The sequence below is a fragment of the Chiloscyllium plagiosum genome, chromosome 14 (assembly GCF_004010195.1).
Source record: "Chiloscyllium plagiosum isolate BGI_BamShark_2017 chromosome 14, ASM401019v2, whole genome shotgun sequence".
In the NCBI taxonomy this organism is placed as follows: Eukaryota; Metazoa; Chordata; class Chondrichthyes; order Orectolobiformes; family Hemiscylliidae; genus Chiloscyllium; species Chiloscyllium plagiosum.
Window position 1 is genome coordinate 81,444,976 of NC_057723.1, and position 17,908 is coordinate 81,462,883.

General features: G+C 40.1%; 1 protein-coding gene across 6 annotated transcripts in view; it reads left to right on the top strand.

Moving 5' to 3' along the window:
* Positions 1 to 1,020: 1,020 nt before the first annotated feature.
* Positions 1,021 to 17,908, top strand: part of gulp1a (GULP PTB domain containing engulfment adaptor 1a) — a 379,864-nt gene continuing 362,976 nt past the window's right edge. For 3 of the 6 annotated variants that reach the window (XM_043704097.1, XM_043704093.1, XM_043704095.1), the window contains exon 1: positions 1,258 to 2,017. The gene's annotated coding sequence lies outside the window, so the exon portion shown is untranslated. The other 3 variants (XM_043704094.1, XM_043704098.1, XM_043704101.1) reach the window with 2 other exon arrangements.

Below are 17,908 nucleotides of genomic sequence, written 5' to 3' on the forward strand. Positions count from 1 at the left end.
AAAGAACTGGGAATTTTACTGAGCTGAAATTTGGATGAGCCAGTGAGGGACTTAGTGACAACAAGAGAGTTGAAGACAAAGTCAGGGAACAAAGTAGGATTGAAATAGCTCTTGGATCCAAATGGCACAATTTAGAAGGGTCGTAAACATTCTGTAAGGCTACTAAACAACAGTAACGGAGGTGACAAACAAACACAAAAAGATAAATATAAATGAATGATGCTAAAGTAGAAAACTAAAAGTAACAACAAACAGAAAAGAAACTGCACGTGTAACTCACATTATTCCTTTTATCTGATGAAGCAAATCTAAAACATTCACAGAAAATATTGTAATACCCAGTAGGTTTTAGGCAAAGGTTGAGGTGGAAGCAATGGTCTCTTGTCTGCCAAGACTGATGGGCACCATAGGACATGATGGGAGGGGATAGCAATATTATTATTGAATTTAAAACTGTTGTCTTTGATTTATTTACTTTTAGATTATTTGTTGTAGTGATGATTTGTCTCAGGGCGGGTCTGCTTATGTCTGCGTGTTATTTGTACCCTTTCTAAGATGAAGAGTCATCTGGACTCGAAATGTTAGCTTGCTCTCTCTCCGTGGATGCTGTCTGACCCGCTGTGATCCCCAGCATCAGTACAGATTGCAGCATCTGCAGTAGTTTGTTCCTGGTCTTTTGACAGTTCTTTTTTAAAAAGAGTTTCACAGATCTTGGCCAACCCAATATCTCCTGATCATTCAATTAAAAATATAGCATCTGGCAGGAGGAGACAAGTCAACGTTTTGGCAATATTTACGCTAGCTCCTTGCAATCCTCAGAATGACTCTTCTGATATTGCCCTCCATTTATGGCAGCCTTTCAAATAATGTGAATGAGAATTCAAGCGCAGGGGTTTTCTACTCGGACGAGACGACCCAGCATGATTTTGTGTTCTCCCGGGTGATTGATCAAGCGCCGTGACGCCTTTTCCCAGCAACATCCAGCAAACGCGAAGTCGCGGATATAACAGGACACTGGATGCTATGCAGATGGTCACATTGGGAGGTCAGCCTTTCACCCTCTTTAAACGGAATGCACACTGTGGATTTTGAAGCTGGCGCCTTGTGTACAAAGTGTGCTGGCCGGCTTTACGTCATTCAACTTTCCAACCTCAGAGATTCCGGAGGGAAGGGGAAACACTGGTAAACCTAGCAACAACCAAAAAAAAGAGGGGCGCTGCGAATCATCCAAAAGAACAAGACTGAGACAAAGTAGGCGCTACTTACAACTTGCTTTAAGAAAAATCTTTTAGTAGTTGACTTCTAGTATTGGAAAGAGTTGTTGTTGCATTGAGATATTCGTTGAAACTGTCCTCTGTGTGTGTTGTGTGTATCTGTGAGAGAGAGTGGAAGAGAGCGACTGCAGTCAAGTCCACTGCTTGAAACTTGGGGTTAACACCGATTGGGAACAAGTGCAGCACGGAAGAGGGCAGTCTGTCTGGGCTCTGTTTATCTCCAGCGCTGGTCTGTTTGGGCAGGAGGAGGCCACTGGCTGGACAGGGCGACACGCCTGAAGATGAAAACACGGAGAGAGAGAGAGAGAGAAACTTCTGCGAGATATGCCTTTAGCTGTCTCCAGCTCCTTCACACAGAAACTTACCCGGACACTGCGCTTCTCTCTGCTTTAGACTCTAAAACTTTAACTACCCTCACACTTTTTAACTTTTGTAGCACGGAAGCTATTTTTTTAAATCTCGGAGAATTCGCGGTGATGAGCTTTCTGCGTGAACGCGCGTGTGTTGAAGCGCGCCCCCTAGCCCATGCCCGTGTCCGGGAGGGAAGCTGCCTATGAAAACTGGGGAGCTCAGCTCAGTGTGTGCGGCTAGGGGTCCTCACATACTCTAACCTGCTCGCTTCTTAGTGCATTGTTTAAGGGACCTGCATAAAGTGGCTTTCACGTCCGCGAGGACTGGCTAGTTCTGACGGCTGTGCTATTAAGTTCAGAACCTTTTTTTTGGAATTACAGTTTCGCTAAGAGGTACTGGAATGTCGTTTCTGCTTATAACTGAAGTCTGCGAAATTAAATGGCCTCTGTTCTTTGCTTAATTAATGCATATATTTGTCAAATGGACTTGAGGCAGTCTGGAATGAAAGCTTGTAGCAATCTATATTCGATAATGTTAAGACTAATAGAGGGTGGGTCTATTCAAGACTTGTACTTCGTTGGCGCCTGCAATTGATGGAGCTTAAACTGTTTATAGAGCCAATGTTTGTGTTATAAGTGAAACAGTTACTCCTGCGTTGTTTCAGATTGTTTGTTTATTTCAAAACTGTTGGAAAAGCTCTCTTAACCAGCATTTTGGGGTTATTTTTGCAGTGAAGAAGGTTTAGTTACTGGCATGGGAATTGCTGGCCTTTTGATGTTGACCATTTACAGCAATGATTAATCATTATCCGTCAAGGGATTGATTCTGCATTCATTCTGATTTTTAGCCTGTCAGTGTCAGGAAGAGTTATCACAGTGCTGATGTATGTCAGGAGACTAACCTCGAAGTACCTTTGCTTTGCTTTTGTCAGCTTCTAATGGTGTTGATGTAATTTTTAGTTTCTTAGACATGCTTTTTTTTAACAAAAGCATTGTTCTACAGAGTGCAGAGGTAGACATGAGTTTCAGTCTCATAGTCCTGTTGATCATAGTCTTTTGGTTTACACAGTACTCTCTGTAAGCCCCACTTTACATTGCAACCCTGCAGCATAAAGAAGGCAGCACATGTATCTCCAGACACTGTCAATATAATCTCGCATAATGGTTCATTCCCTGTTTCTGTGCGTAAGTTACTGGTAGCAGTAAAAGTAAATAATTGCTGCTGGTGCCCCTCGCTGTGTGTTGCTCTCTGTTAAAATTACATATCAGAAAAGTAATTTTTCGCCAACTGCCCCCTTTTACATCAGACTGATGGAGGAGCAGATATTTAGTGGCTGTCATTCAGTGTATAATCACTTTGGATAGTGCTATTTTCAGCCACAAGAAAATGCCCAGATGGGGAGTTTTCTTTTCTCATCAGTAGCAAACATTTCCCTGGCTTTTGATATTTTGTTGTGACTGGAAATTACTTACAATGATTCAAGCTCAAAGAGAGATGCTGGTTTCTGCTACCCAGATGTCAGGTCTTCGTTTCTTTGTGACTGTTAAATTGAATGCTGAAAGATTTATACATAGAACTGATGAAACCAAGGAGAGTGAAATTTAGAAAGATGTCTTGCTTAGTTGGGTAGCTGGAGACAAAACTGATTGTGATGGAGCAAAGAGGAAGAGCTCTCCCAATAGGTTGACCAGAAGAGGCTGAGTGACCTTAAGCTTGTGGGGCTTGTGGAGAGTTTCTGGTGGTGGGATTCGTCATGTTTGCTCTGTTGGGACAGTTTTCAGCTTCTATCTTTGTTTCTTGATTCTAATCCATGCTGGATTGTTAATGTACATTTTGTTTGAATAGTTCAACATAAACTACTTGGATTGTGCCAACATAAACTACCTGACGTGAGCACAATAATTGAAAAATTCAATAAGGTTACTTATCTTGTGGAAACAATCCTTCTACATTGGTCTATTTGATCTCTTTGCACTGGTATCTATAATTTAACTCTAGCCTGAACTGGAATTATTTTCAACTCAAAACATTTCCTTTAATAATTGTGGTATTTTGCTATATTTTAAAACATCAACAGTAAAATCAAGCTTATTCCCTTAAGTTTAGTTTTGTTAGTTACACAGAGAGGGAATTGGCACTGATTTTACTTTCAATATTCAAACAGTGATATTGTGCATATTGCATGTTTGTAGCTTTTGAATTGGTAGGAAATCCTGGGAGGTTTGGTTGTTCTGGTTAATGGGTGCACAAGAAACAAATTGTGCACAGTTCTCCAGGTAAGACTTTGGAAATACCTCAATAGGGTGAGATTTGGAATTTGGGACTTGGGTGGCTCAGCTTTTACATATTACAAACCTTGAATAACCGTCTCAGAGCAAATAGTAGAACAAAACATTGGAACAGCTGAACTTTGATATTCAGTGGACAATCAGTGAGGTTGCATTTATGTTTGTCATAAATCTGTTTGCCCTGATTTTGAGTTTATACTGTGAATTTGAAATCTGTTCATTCATGGATTTATAAGAGTGTGTTTCAAGTCTGCCTTCTGTAAGAATAACAACATTGTAGCATTTATTTGCTCACAATATCACATTGTAAGATAGTAAGTGACAAAGAACTGGTAGATTAACATGTGTAATATATTTATGAGAACTTCTGTACTTATAGTGGGTATCAATAGAGCAAATAATGAAAACAAGGAATGGGTATGATCTGTATCTCTGTTCACAGATGCTGCAAGAGCTACAGTTGTGTTTCTCTTGTGCTTTCTGCATTGCATCCATTTCAGATCTGCAGCATCGACAGTAGTTTGCTTTCATATTATTGTTTTATAATTTCTTTCATTATGCTTCATGAGATCTTGGGCACTCCAGTTTGTAAGCAACGTGAGGTCAATTGATGAGCGAGACCAGGGAAGTTATGCAGGAAAATGTTCGTTGCAAAACCTAAAGCTACTACCACAACTTATGTTCTAGTTTTCTTCACGCCGCCACCATAAGAATATGCTTTTTACTCAATTTTGATTGTTTCTTGACTGAAATTCTTTCACTGATCTGTTTTCAACATCTGATATAGTTGGCTTAACAGTTTATGATAAGTACTGCGACATTTTCAGATGACTTACTATTGTTTCATTGGATTTTTATAATAGAACCATACACATTTACAATAGTCCAAAATGCTGCACTGTATATTTTGTCCCTGCCAACTCTGTTCATCCATAATTAATCCAACTATCAAAGTTCTTTCCCATTATTCTGTGTCTTCCTATACTGCAAACGTTTAACTATTTTTCTCATAAAACAGCAATGGTCTTTGGATTAATTGTTCCCAGTTGGACATTCAATGCTTCAGCAAACGTTTGCATGAAAAAAATTATCCTTGCCTCTTTCTTAACGGCTCATCAATTTAAAACTGTCACTGGCATTAAAATGCCAAAACATTATTTCACTATTTGCTCTGTGGACAGTCTTAACTTTTAAAAACTCTTATGAGTTTGTATGTATTAATATTCCAGTTCAATTTTACTTGGCTGTTTTACTAGTGACAATTTGGGCAATCTGCCTTTTTTATTGTGCTCCTTCAAGATGTAACAGTTGTATTTGATATTCTGAGCAGTCATTATTTATCCAGTTCCTGAATATCTGTGAATATCTTGGGATCACCTTTCATCTCCTGTATATAAATTGCTTCATCTTTAGTGCCTTTAATTAACATGAAAAATAAATGTCCAAGATCATATCTTTCAAATGTAGTGTTTGGAACTTTTTTTTTCATGTTGAACCAAATAGAGTCATAGAGACATACAGCATGGGAACAGAGCCTTCGGTCCAACTCGTACATGCTGACCAGAGATCCTAACCTAATCTCTTCCCATTTGCCAGCACTTGGCTGATACTCCTCTAAATCCTTCCTATTTATATACCTATCTTGATGCCTTTTAAATGTTGCAATTGTATGAGCCTCTGCCACTTCCTCTGGCAGTGCAACACGCACCACCCTCTGCCAGAAAAAGTAGTCCCTTTTATATCTTTCCCCTCTCACCCTGAACCTATGCCCTCTAATTCGAGACTGCGAGACTGCCCCACCTCAGGGAAAAGACCTTGTCTGTTTACCCTATCCATGCCACTCATGATTTTATAAACCTCTATAAGGTCACCCCTCAGCCTTCAATGCCCCAGGGAAAACAGCCCCAGCCTGTTCAGCCTCTCCGTATAGCTCAAGTCCTCAAAACCTGGCAACATCCTTGTAAATCTTTTCTCAACCCTTTCAAGTTTCACAACATCCTTCCAATAGGAAGAAGGGCAGAATTGCACACAATATTCCAAAAATGACCGAACTAATGTCTTGCACAGCCACAACATGACATCCTAATTCAGATAGTCAACACTGACCAATAAAGGAAAGCATACCAAATGCCTTCTTCACAATGCTGTCTACCTGCGACTCCACTTTCAAGGAATTATTCAGCAACACTCCATAGGATCTTACCATTAAATGTATAAGTCCTGCTCTGATTTGCTATTCCAGAATGCAGCACCTCACATTTTATCTAAATTAAACTCCACCTACCCCTTCTCAGCATATTGTCCCATCTGATCAAGATCCTATTGTAATCTGAGGTAACCTTCTTCGTTGTGCACTATATCTCCAATTTTGGTGTCATCTACAAACTTACTAACTGTACCTCCTATGCTCACAACCAAATCATTTACACAAATTATGAAAAACAGTGGACCCTGCACCTATCCTTGTGGCACACCACTGATCATAGGCCTCCAGTCTGAAAAACAATCCTCCACCATTACCCTCTGTCTTCTACCTTTGAGCCAGTTCTGTACCCAAATGGCTACTTCTCCCTGTATTCCATGAAATCTAACCTTGCTAGCCAGTCTTCCATGGGGAACCTTGTCGAATGCCTGACTGAAGTCCATATAAACCACATCTACCACTCTGCCCTCATCAATCTTCTTTGTTACTACTTCAAAAAACTCAATCAAGTTTGTGAGACATGATTTCCCACGCACAAAGTCATGTTGACTATCCCTAATCAGTCCTTGCCTTTCCAAATACATGTACATCCTGTCCCTCAGGATTCCCTCCAACACCTTGCCCAATTGACGTCAGGGTCACTGGTCTATAGTTCCCTGGCTTGTCGTTACCACCCTTCTTAAACAGTGGCACCATGTTAGCCAACCTCCAGTCTTCTGGCACCTCACCTGTGACTATTGGTGATACAAATATCTCAGCAAGAGGCCCAGCAATCACATCCCTAGCTTCCCATAGAGTTCTAGGGTGCACTGATCATGTCCTGGGGATTTATCCACTTTTATGCATTTCAAGACATCCAGCACTCCCTCCTTTGTAATATGGACATTTTCCAAGATGTCATCATCTATTTCCTACATTATATGTCTTCCATGTCCTTTTCCACAGTAAATACTGATGCAAAATACTCATTTAGTATCTGCCTCATTTCCTGTAGCTCCGCACAAAGGCCGCCTTGCTGATATTTGAGGGGCCCTATTCTATCCCTAGTTACTCTTTTGTCCTTAATGATTTTGTAAAAACCCTTTGGATTCTCCTTCACTCTGTTTACCAAAGCTTTCTCATGTCCTCTATTTTCCCTCCTGATTTCTCTCTTAAGTATACTCCTACTGCCTTTATACTCTTTCTCCAATTTAGAACTTCAACTTTTAGATCTGGTCTATCCTTTTCCATCACTATTTTAAAACTAATAGAATTATGGTTGCTGGCCGCAAAGTGCTCCCCCAGTGACACCTCAGTCACCTGCCCTGCCTTATTTCCCAGTGGGTCAAGTTTTGCATCTTCTCCAGTAGGTACATCCACATTCCGAATCAGAACATTTTCTTATACTCACTTAACAAATTCCTCTCCATCTAAACCCTTAACACTATGGCAGTCCCAGTCTATGTTCGGAAAGTTAAAATCACCTGCTATAACCACCCTATTATTCTTACAGATAACTGAGATCTCCTTACAAATTTGTTTCTCAATTTCCCTCTGACTATTGGGGGGTCTATAATACAATCCCAATAAGGTGCTCATCCCTTTTCTATTTCTCAGTTCCACCAAATAACGTCTCTGGATGTATTTCTGGGAATATCCTCCCTCAGTACAGCTGTAATGCTATCCCTTGTCAAAAATACCACTCCCCTTCCTCTCATGCCTCCCTTTCTAACCTTCCCTGAGCCATATTTCTGTAATTGCTATGATATCCCAGTCCCATGTTCCTAACCATGCCCTAAGTTCATCTGCCTTCCCTGTTAGGCCTCTTGCATTGAAATAAATGCAGTTAAATTTTTCGGTCCTACCTTGTCCCTGCTTGTCTTGACTGTTTGTTTGACTCTCCTTTCCTTTCAACTGTACCCGTCTCAGATTGAAATCTTTCCTCACTATCACCCTGGGTCCCAGCCCACCTTTATTAGTTTAAATCCTCTCAAGCAGCTCTAGCAAATCTCCCTGCCAGTAAATTAGTCCCCATCCAATTTAGGTGCAATCCGTGCTTCTTGTACAGGTCACTTCTACCCCAAAAGAGATTCCAATGATCCAAAAATATGAATCCTCCTCCCATACATTCATCCTCCTCAGCCATGCATTCATCTGCTCTATCCTCCTATTCCTGCTCTCACTAGCTCGTAGCAACGGGTGTAATCCAGATATTACTACTCCCGAGGACCTTCTTTTTAAATTCCTGCCGAACTCTCTAATCTCCCTTCAGAATCTCAACCTTTTCCCTTCCTATGGCGTTGTCCACATTCGAACCAATGACCTCCTGCTGGCCATTCTCCTCCTTAAGAACATCCTGCACACTCTGTGAGACATCCTTGATCCTGGCACCAGGGAAGCAATGCACTATTCTGATTTTACGCTACTGGCCGCAGAAACGTCTGTCTGTACCTCAGACTAAAGAGTCACCTAAGATAATCGATTGCTTGGAACCTGACGTATCTCTCATTACATCAGAGGCAGTCTCAATACCAGAGACTTGGCTGTTCATGCTGCATTCCCCTGAGAATCCATCACCCCCTACATTTTCCAAAACTGCATACTTGTTTGAAATGGGGATAACCATTGAAGACTCCTGCCTACCTCTCTTACCTTTCCTGGAGTTAACCCATCTATAGGACTGTATCTGAGACTTTCCCTCCTTCCTACAACTGCCATCCATCACATCCTCTTGCTCTTGTAAATTCCTCATTGCCTCTAACTGCCTCTCCAACTGATCCACTTCATCTGATAGAATTCACAACCAACGGAATTTAATGCAGATATTAATCCTCAGTAACCCGTAAACTCTCCCTAAGCTCCTAAATAGCACTCTACTAAGGGCCATTTTTGCTTCTTTCAATCTACAGACCCAGAAAATAGCACTGTCTTATTCCTCTACAAAACACTGCTCCAGGTTAAATTAATACCATGGGGTGGCAAGGTGGCTCAGTGGTTAACACTGTTGCCTCACAGCACCAAGGTCCCAGGTTTAATTCCAGCTTTGGGTGACTGTCTGTCTGTGTGAACTTTGCACGTTCTCCCTGTTTCTGTGTGGGTTTCCTCCGGGTGCTCTGGTTTCCTCCCACAGTCCAAAGATGTGCAGGTCAGGTGAATTGGCCATACTAAATTGCCCATAGTGTTAGGTGCATTAGTCAGAGGGAAATGGGTCTGGGGGAGCTACTCTTCGGAAGGTCGTTGTGGAATTGTTGGGTTGAAGGGCCTGTTTCCACACTGTAGGGATTCTAATCTAATATGTATGGCTTATATTTTAAGTTTAATCAAGAGACATAGCTCAATAAAGCATATAATCAAGAAAGAACCCACTCTACTCACTACTGCAGAGGCTCACTCAAATTTGGTCCTCTTGCTCTTATCATCAGATTAACAGTGAGCTGTGAACATACACTGTAATAGGTTCCTGGAGGAAGCTCACTCTTCCCCAGGGTGTATTGGTTCAGCTGTCTCACAGGTCATCGGGACACCAGCAAACGTATCATAAGTTATCCCTTCGCCCACGTTTCCTAATTGCTCAAGTTGTTCTTTTTTTGTTTTCAGCAGTGTGCTAGTTACTTTTTCTTACATCCATTTAATGATGAGATCTTTTAATCTACTTTAACCTTGTTCTTTTTCTTTTGGCCTTTGCTGTGCAATGGAAATTCAAACATAAACTTGGCAGCGTTAACTGTTTGGTTTGGTTGATTTCCACTTTCTGTTGTTTCATGACGTACAATTTTCTGATAATATATTGAACAGTATTTACTTTTCATGGTCTTGCTCTCCAAAGTAATGAATGGCAAATTTTGATTTGGAGTATGCAAAGCAGTGTTGATGTAGATGGAATAGCATTGAATTTCCTCCCTACTTGCCTTGACAAGCAAAACAAATTCTGAAACCTAAAAGATTGTGGTATCTTGGTTCAGAGTTGCACATGTCGCTATACTATGCCAAGCAGTCCTCGATCCTATCAGGTCGGCTGTCGATCTTTCTTTCTTTCTACTCAAAATTAAAGTACATCTGTGGCATAAGAGCAGGTAGATATTGTGAATTCTGTGGCAAGTAACTCTCTCAAGGCCTATCCATCACCAGGAGCAAGTCAGGATTGTAAAATACTCTCGACTTGTCTGATTGAGTGCAGCTCCAACACCATCCAGTACGATGTAACTGATTAATCAGCACTCCATTTAAGAGCTTCAATATTCATTCCTTCTACTATGAAACACAATGGCAGCAGAGAGTACCATCTACAAGATGTGCCGCAACAACTCATCAAGGCTCTTGTGAACACACCATCTAATCGCAAGCCTAAGGGAAGCAGAAACATGACAACATCACCACCCTTCCCTTTAGGCCATTGTGACATGGAAATATATTAGAATCATAGAGATGTACAGCACGGAAGTAGACCCATCGGTCCAACCTGTCCATGCCGACCAGATATCCCAAGCTAAACTCGTTCCACCTGCCAGCACCCGGCCCATATCCCTACAAACCTTTCCTATTCATATATGCATCCAGATGCATTAGCCTCCACCACTTCCTGGCAGTTCATTCCATACATGTACCACCTTCTGCATGAAAACATTGCCCCTTAGGTTTCTTTTATATCTTTCCCCTCTCACCCTAAACCTATGCCCTCTGGTTCTGCACTCCCCCACTCCAGGGAAGAGACTTTGTCTATTTATCCTAATAATGCCCCTCATGATTTTATAAACCTCTACAAGGTCACCCCTCAGCCTCCGATGCTCCAGGGAAAACAGCCCCAGCCTATTCACCCTCTCCCTGTAGCTCAAATCCTCCAACCCTGGCAACATCCTTGAACCCTTTCATGTTTTACAACATCTTTCCGATAGGATGGAGACCAGAATTGCACGCAATATTTCAATACAGGCCTAACCAATGTCCTGTACAGCTGCAACATGACCTCCTAATCCTTGTATTCAATACTCTGACCAATAAAAGAAAGCATACCAAACATCATCTTCACTACCTTATCTACCTGCAACTGTACTTTCAAGTAGGTATGAAGCTGCACTCCAAGGTCTCTTTGTTCAGCAACACTCCCGAGGACCTTACCATTAAGTGTATAAGTCCTACTAAGATTTGCTTTCCCAAAACACAGCACCTCACGTTTATTGAAATTAAACACCAAATGCCACTTCTCATCCCATTGGCCCATCTGATCAAGATCCCATTGTAATTTGAGGTAACTTTCTCCACTGTCCACTACACCTCCAATTTTAGTGTCATCTGCAAACTTACTAACTATACCTCTTATGCTCATATCCAAATCATTTATATAAATGATGAAAAGTAGTGGACCCAGCACTCCATTCCTTCACTGCTGTTGGGTCAAAATCTTAGAACCCCATTCTTAACATGCACTATTTGAACAGTGTGCAACACACTGATTGTAGTGGTTCAGGAATTCTGCTGTCAACCAGCTTCTCCAGGGCAATTGAAAATGTTAATGCTAGCCTAACATCTAAATCCTGGAACCTGCAACAACCATTCCTGTCCCTGCTCTATCCATGTCTCCGAAATGGTCACAACATCGAAGTCCCAGGTACCAACCCATGCTGCAAGTTCACCCACCTTATTCTGGATGCTTCTGGCGTTACCCTACAAAATCTGTTTTTATCTGTGTGACCGAACGTTACAGGTTCACTTGAAAAGTTACCAAACCTTTTTTGCTTCGGTACACCACTGTCAGAAAGTTCTGTTCTATTAAATTGGGAAACTATATCATAGTGTTTGCTTTTTAAGAAATACGTCCTTGTTACTAAGCTTCATTCCACTTGGGAGAAGATACTTGAGTTGAACTACTGACATGGACTTATCTCAATGCTGCTCACAACTCTCACTATTCTGATACAGACAGCTGAGCAGAATTATTATCCACATCCTTGAATGTAATCTCATTTTATGATTTTTTTTCGAAAGGCGTTTGTAGGTGTACTAAGTATCAGAATTTGAACATTTTCTAATATGAATGATTTCTGTTTTGACCTTGAAATTGGAGGGAAGGAAAAGAGAGAACTGGGGTCTTTGTTCATTAACAGTCCCTCATCAAACCCAGATTCATGAAATACCTAATTTATGTTTATTAATAAACTATCTTGCTGGTGTGAGGAGGCCTTGCTCGGCTCATTAGCAGCACTATCAAAAATATGTATATGGCTATCTGGGTTCCACTTGTCAGAAATTATCTCTCTCAGTTCAAGTGTTGCAGGGTATTGCTGCCAGTTGAGGTGATATTCAAGTACAGTCCAACCTTTTGTGTTTTTGTTTTGAATTCTTGAATGGCAGTTCTTTTGCAAACAGCTGTCAGAATATAGAAGTAAAAATGGCATAGATTCATAGTTCTTTTGTTCCTGCGGTTTTGTCACATATTCAGGACACTGTAACAAGAGGTCCTCCGAAGCATGCTTATACAAAAAAAGTGCTTAATAGATTATAAATCAAATTAAATAATGACATTAACGAACTGTTGTTTTTCTTTTCTGTTTAAAATATTCAGAATTATGTTATATAAAATAAACATTTAAATGAAGCATTTTTTAGATGAACATTCATTTACGTTTTGAACTATGTAGACTGTTGACATGTTTTTCCCTGGCTCAGCACAGTCTGGTGCATGGGACTTGTTGACTTAATTGGTTCCCAATAAGCATCTGGGTTTTATATTACCTTATTGAATGTAGTAGAAAAGCATTTTTTTTGAGTTAAACGTATAAGGGCTTAACTTGTAGCTATCCGAAACCACCCAATTTTCAAATGGTATCAAACTATCTCAAAAGGATAGGTTTACCTCTGGCAGTTCACTTTTGGTGGAGGGATCATGTGACAATGTATGTCTTCTCTTATTCTAATTTGAATTCCTTGACCAAAAATGAAAACTAAAACAACTTAAACTTTGGAAGAAAATAGTGGAGACAGGATTAACTATTTTTAAGGATGGGTTAGATGGGTTCTTCCTTGACAAGGGAGTCAATAGGTATTGGGGTAGTCACAAATCAATCAGGAATGATCTTATCAAATTGCTTTACAGGACTGAATGGCCTATACCTCCTAATTCTTATTTCAAGATAACAGTGAGAAAACATAGTTTTTTTTGTAGGGCAGACAATTCAACTATATCAGATAGCTCGGATCATTTTTTGCAAGATATAGCAACACTGTTGAAATTACAGTGTTCAGTGTGCCATGTCTGGATTGATGAGATATTGTGAATCAATTTGTTTATATCACCTTTGAGCCAATGGAGGAAATATGTCTGTTAATACAAGGGGCAGATTTGTATTTCTAGTTTTGCAATTATTTTTAATCACAAAATTTTTGTTGCTTGTGTTTCAAAAAATAATTATTTTTTTCCTTTATGTGCTTTAGCAACCATAGAGTGCGTACATAAATTTAATTGCGTGGATTTATTTTGTTCATGAGGATGAATGATTCTCATTAATTGTTACTTGATTTTGGACTAGTATCAATGGATTTTGCCCGTGGCATTGTGTGTAAATTATTAATGCTCATCCAAGTAATGGGAAAATAATTTACCTGTTCATGACAATTTGAACTCCATGGTTTTCTAGCAGATGTGATATTAATATAGATTGGCTTGGTGCAACACCTAGCAACTAAAATGATGTATTGGAACTGTTATGTTTCTGGTAGGCATGACTGTTTCATCTGCCAATGCAATTTTAGAAGCCTAGTACTTGTCAGCTGGATAATTATGTGGAGCTTTAGGTTTCTTCTTCACTGCAGAGTTCAGTTTTGGCGAGTTTTGAAACTATTTTAAGCTCAGGTTGAGGTTCTGGATGCAGGTTTGCTTGCTGAGCTGGAAGGTTCATTTCCAGACATTTCGTCACTATATTAGGTAACATCTTCAGTGAGCTTCCAGACGAAGCACTGCTAGCATTTCCTGCTTTCTATTTATATGTTTGGGTTTCCTTGGGTTGGTGATGTCATTTTCTGTGGTGACATCATTTCCTATGATGATGTCCTTTCCTGCTCATTTTCTCCAGGGGTGGTAAATGGATTCCAAGTCAATGTATTTGTTGATAGAGTTCCGGTTAGAATGTCATGCTTTGAGAAATTTTCATGCATGTCTCTGTTTGGTTTGTCCTAGGATAGATGTGTTGTACCAGTCGAAGTGGAGTCCTTCCTTATATGTATGTAAGGATATTAGTGAGAGAGGGTCATGTCGTTTTGTGGCTAGTTGATGTTCATGTGTCCTGATGACTAGTTTTCTGCCTGTTTGACCATCCAATATAGTGTTTGTTACAGTTCTTGCATGGTATTTATTAAATGACATTAGTTTTGCTTATTGTCTGTATAGGGTCTTCCAAGTTCAATAGCTGCTGTTTTAGTGTGTTGGTGGGTTTGTGTGCTACCATGTTGCCAAGGGGTCTGAGTAGTCTAGTAGTCATTTCTGAAATGTCTTTGATGTAGGGGAGAGTGGCTAGGCTTTCTGGACATGTTTTGTCTGCTTGTTTGGGTTTGTTGCTGAGAAATCGGTGGACTGTGTTCATCGGGTACCCATTCGTTTTGAATACACGGTATAGATGATTTTCCTCTGCTCTGCGTAGGTCCTCTGTGCTGCAGTATGTGGTGATCATTGAAATAATGTTCTGATGCAGCTTTATCTGTGGATGATGGGATGATTGTTTCTGTAGTTCAATATTTGGTCCATATATGTTGTTTTCCTGTAGTTCCCCATTGGCTGTTCCTCTACTGTGACATCGAGGAATGGCAGTTTATTGTTGTTTCCCACTAGAACAAACAGCTCTACCAACCAACCAACCCAAACTTTGGGTCCGCTACATGGATGAAATCTTTGTCATCACTAAACAAAACAAATTAGAGGAAATCTTCAAGACCATCAATAATACCTTTACTGGCATGAAATTCACGAAAGAGGAGGAAAACGTCTGAAAATGAACCTTCCAGCTCATGCCTACATCCAGCATTCAGTTTTATTTTCATTTTATGAACATGTTTTATGTACATTCCACTGGATTGTTTTCTTTCAAACACTCTTTTGATTTGACAGCACACTGAATTATTGAAGTTGTTCTTTTGAATTTTTGTGACCAATTAAGAAATAGGCATTCAGCACATGAATTAAATTGCGCATTGTTTGCAAAGAGATTTTTTCAAATTGCATAATTACATTTCATCATCACTTGGAATTGGTAAAGAATTAATATTGTAGCCGAAACTAAAAGTTTCTTGAACATTAATGAAAAAGCCAAATGGGAAATAGGACAAAAACCTGGAAGCACTCAACAGGTCAGAAACATGGGTAGAGAGAGAAACTGAGTTAATGTTTCAGATTGAGATGTCCTTTAATCGGAACTGTCATGAGTTCTCATGCCTCCTGAAAAGTTCTGATGAAAGGACGCCAATCAGAAACATTAATATATTTCTGTGCAACAAATGTGTCTGTCCTGCTGAATATTTTCAGGATTTTGTTTTGTTTTTACTCTTGAACTTAAGTTTTCACATTACTCTGCACAGGGGTAGCAATAATAATTTTACTTTTCCTTTCACTTCAGCACTACATAATGAAGTGTGTTGATGAAGCCAGAGGACATTTATACAGATTTTATTGTGCAGGAGAGCTTATTTAAACTGCTATTTTTGTTTTGTAACTCTTTTCTTTTCCAAAGCAATGACATTAATTTTGAGTTAATTTCCACAAAGTATCCGTTTGACATCATCTAATTTGGATATTAGTTGCTTGTAACACCTTTGAAGAATGACCAAAAATATTTTCCTGCATAATTTATTGGGGTTTTATAAAATTGAGTGTTGTGCCAAATACCAGGATCGGTCATAAATATTGGGGACAGCCATGGGACCATTAGCAAGAGATCCAGTTCAATATTTGATAATGCTGAACTGGTGCCTTAAGATCTAGCAATATTATGTAGTCGACTCCCGGAATCTGTCAGCACTTAAGGTGAAAAGATTATAGTCTCCTGTGATTACTGCAGAGGAAGAATCTGATACCTTTGGTCCTTGATCTATGGTCACTTGCAGGGATGCTTGAATTGGAAAACATTGTCTGAAAGAGGTGTTGGATTTAGTGGGGATCCAGAAAACACCTGCAATGTTACTGTGATGTTTGTGAACACAGAGGTATCTAAATGGGAGATGGGGAGCAGGCCCCTGGAATGTAGAAGGTATGAGAAGATAGATTTGAAACAATTAAAAGTTATATTTTAGCCTTTTCTGGGTACGGAGAGGGATTGGAAGCTCTGGTGCTTATTTTTGGCAAGATCATTACAAAGGCATTCAAACAGCTCTTGACTCATTTTGAAGCCATCCTTGCAGTAAAACTTCATTTTCCCTTCTTGTTCTTATCTTTCGGCATCTCTTAGCACAGTATCCATTGTGTTAGAATACCTGCAGTGTGGAAGCAGGTCACGAGACCCATTGAGTCCACACCAACCTTCTGAAAATTATCCCGTTCAGATCCAACGACCACCCCACCCCCCATCTTATCCCTGTAACCCTGCACTCCCTATGACTAATCCACCTAGCCTGCACATCCCTGGACACTGTGGGCAATTTGGCATTGCCTGTCCACCTAACCTGCAAACCTTTGGTTGTGAGAAGAAACCAGAGCACCCGGAGGAAATCCACACAGACATGAGCAGAATGTGCAAACTCCACACAGTCACCCGAGGGTGGAATCCCTGGCACTGTGAGGCAGCAATGCTGACCACTGAGCAACTGTGCCACCCCAGTGTTGGTTAAAATATTTAGGCGGATATTGTCTTTTTAATGAATTAACAAGGATCTGCATAGTGGAGAAAGATGCATGTCACCTGATCCAGATGGATTTCCTTCTAAATTATAGAAAGAAACCAAAGTAGATATAACAGAGTTTGGACACAATCTAACAATTCTTATTGGATATCAGATTGGTGCTGGAGATCTGGTGGGTTTATACTTAAATTCACAAGAGGAGAGTGGGATAAATTGGGAAACTGCAAGCCAGTGAGCCTGACATTGATAATGGAAACCATTACCTGGAGCTAAATAAACTTTTGTTTGAGAAGGCATAGGAAAATCAAGGACAGCCAGAATGGATTCGTTGAAGACAAATTGTGTGGTGACTAATTGGATTAAATTTGTTGATCAGATAACACCAAGTTGGTTAAGGTAGTGCAGTAGATTTTGTATTATATGGACTTTAAGAAGATATTTGACAGGAGACTTTATTAAGAACATGCATGGCACAGTCACAAAATAAGCTTGGTGAGAGGAAGGAAAGCATAGATGTGCTTTAAAATGGGAGATGCTTTTTTAAGGATCAGTTTTGAGTGCACTCCTCTTCCATTATTATAAATGGCCTGAACTTATCCTTTATGCTGTTCCTTGCGTCTAATAAGATAGGAAGCTTGGCAACGTATTAGACATTGATGAAGATAAACTTCTACACTTAATGGTCAGATCCGAGGGAGAGTTGCTGAACAAAGAGACTTTGAAGTGCAGGTTTGTAGCTCCATGAAAGTAGAGTGGCAGGTGGATAAGATAATGAAGGCAGCGTTTGGTATGCTTTCCTTTATTGGTCAGTGTTTTGAGTATAGGCATTGAGAGCTCATGTTGCGGCTGGACTGAACATGGGTTAGGCCACTGTTGGAATACGGTGTGCAATTCTGGTCTCCTTCCTATTGGAAGGATGTTGTGAAACTTGAAAGGATTCAGAAAAGATTTACAGGGAGGTTGCAGGGGTTAGAGGATTTGAGCTATAGGGAGAG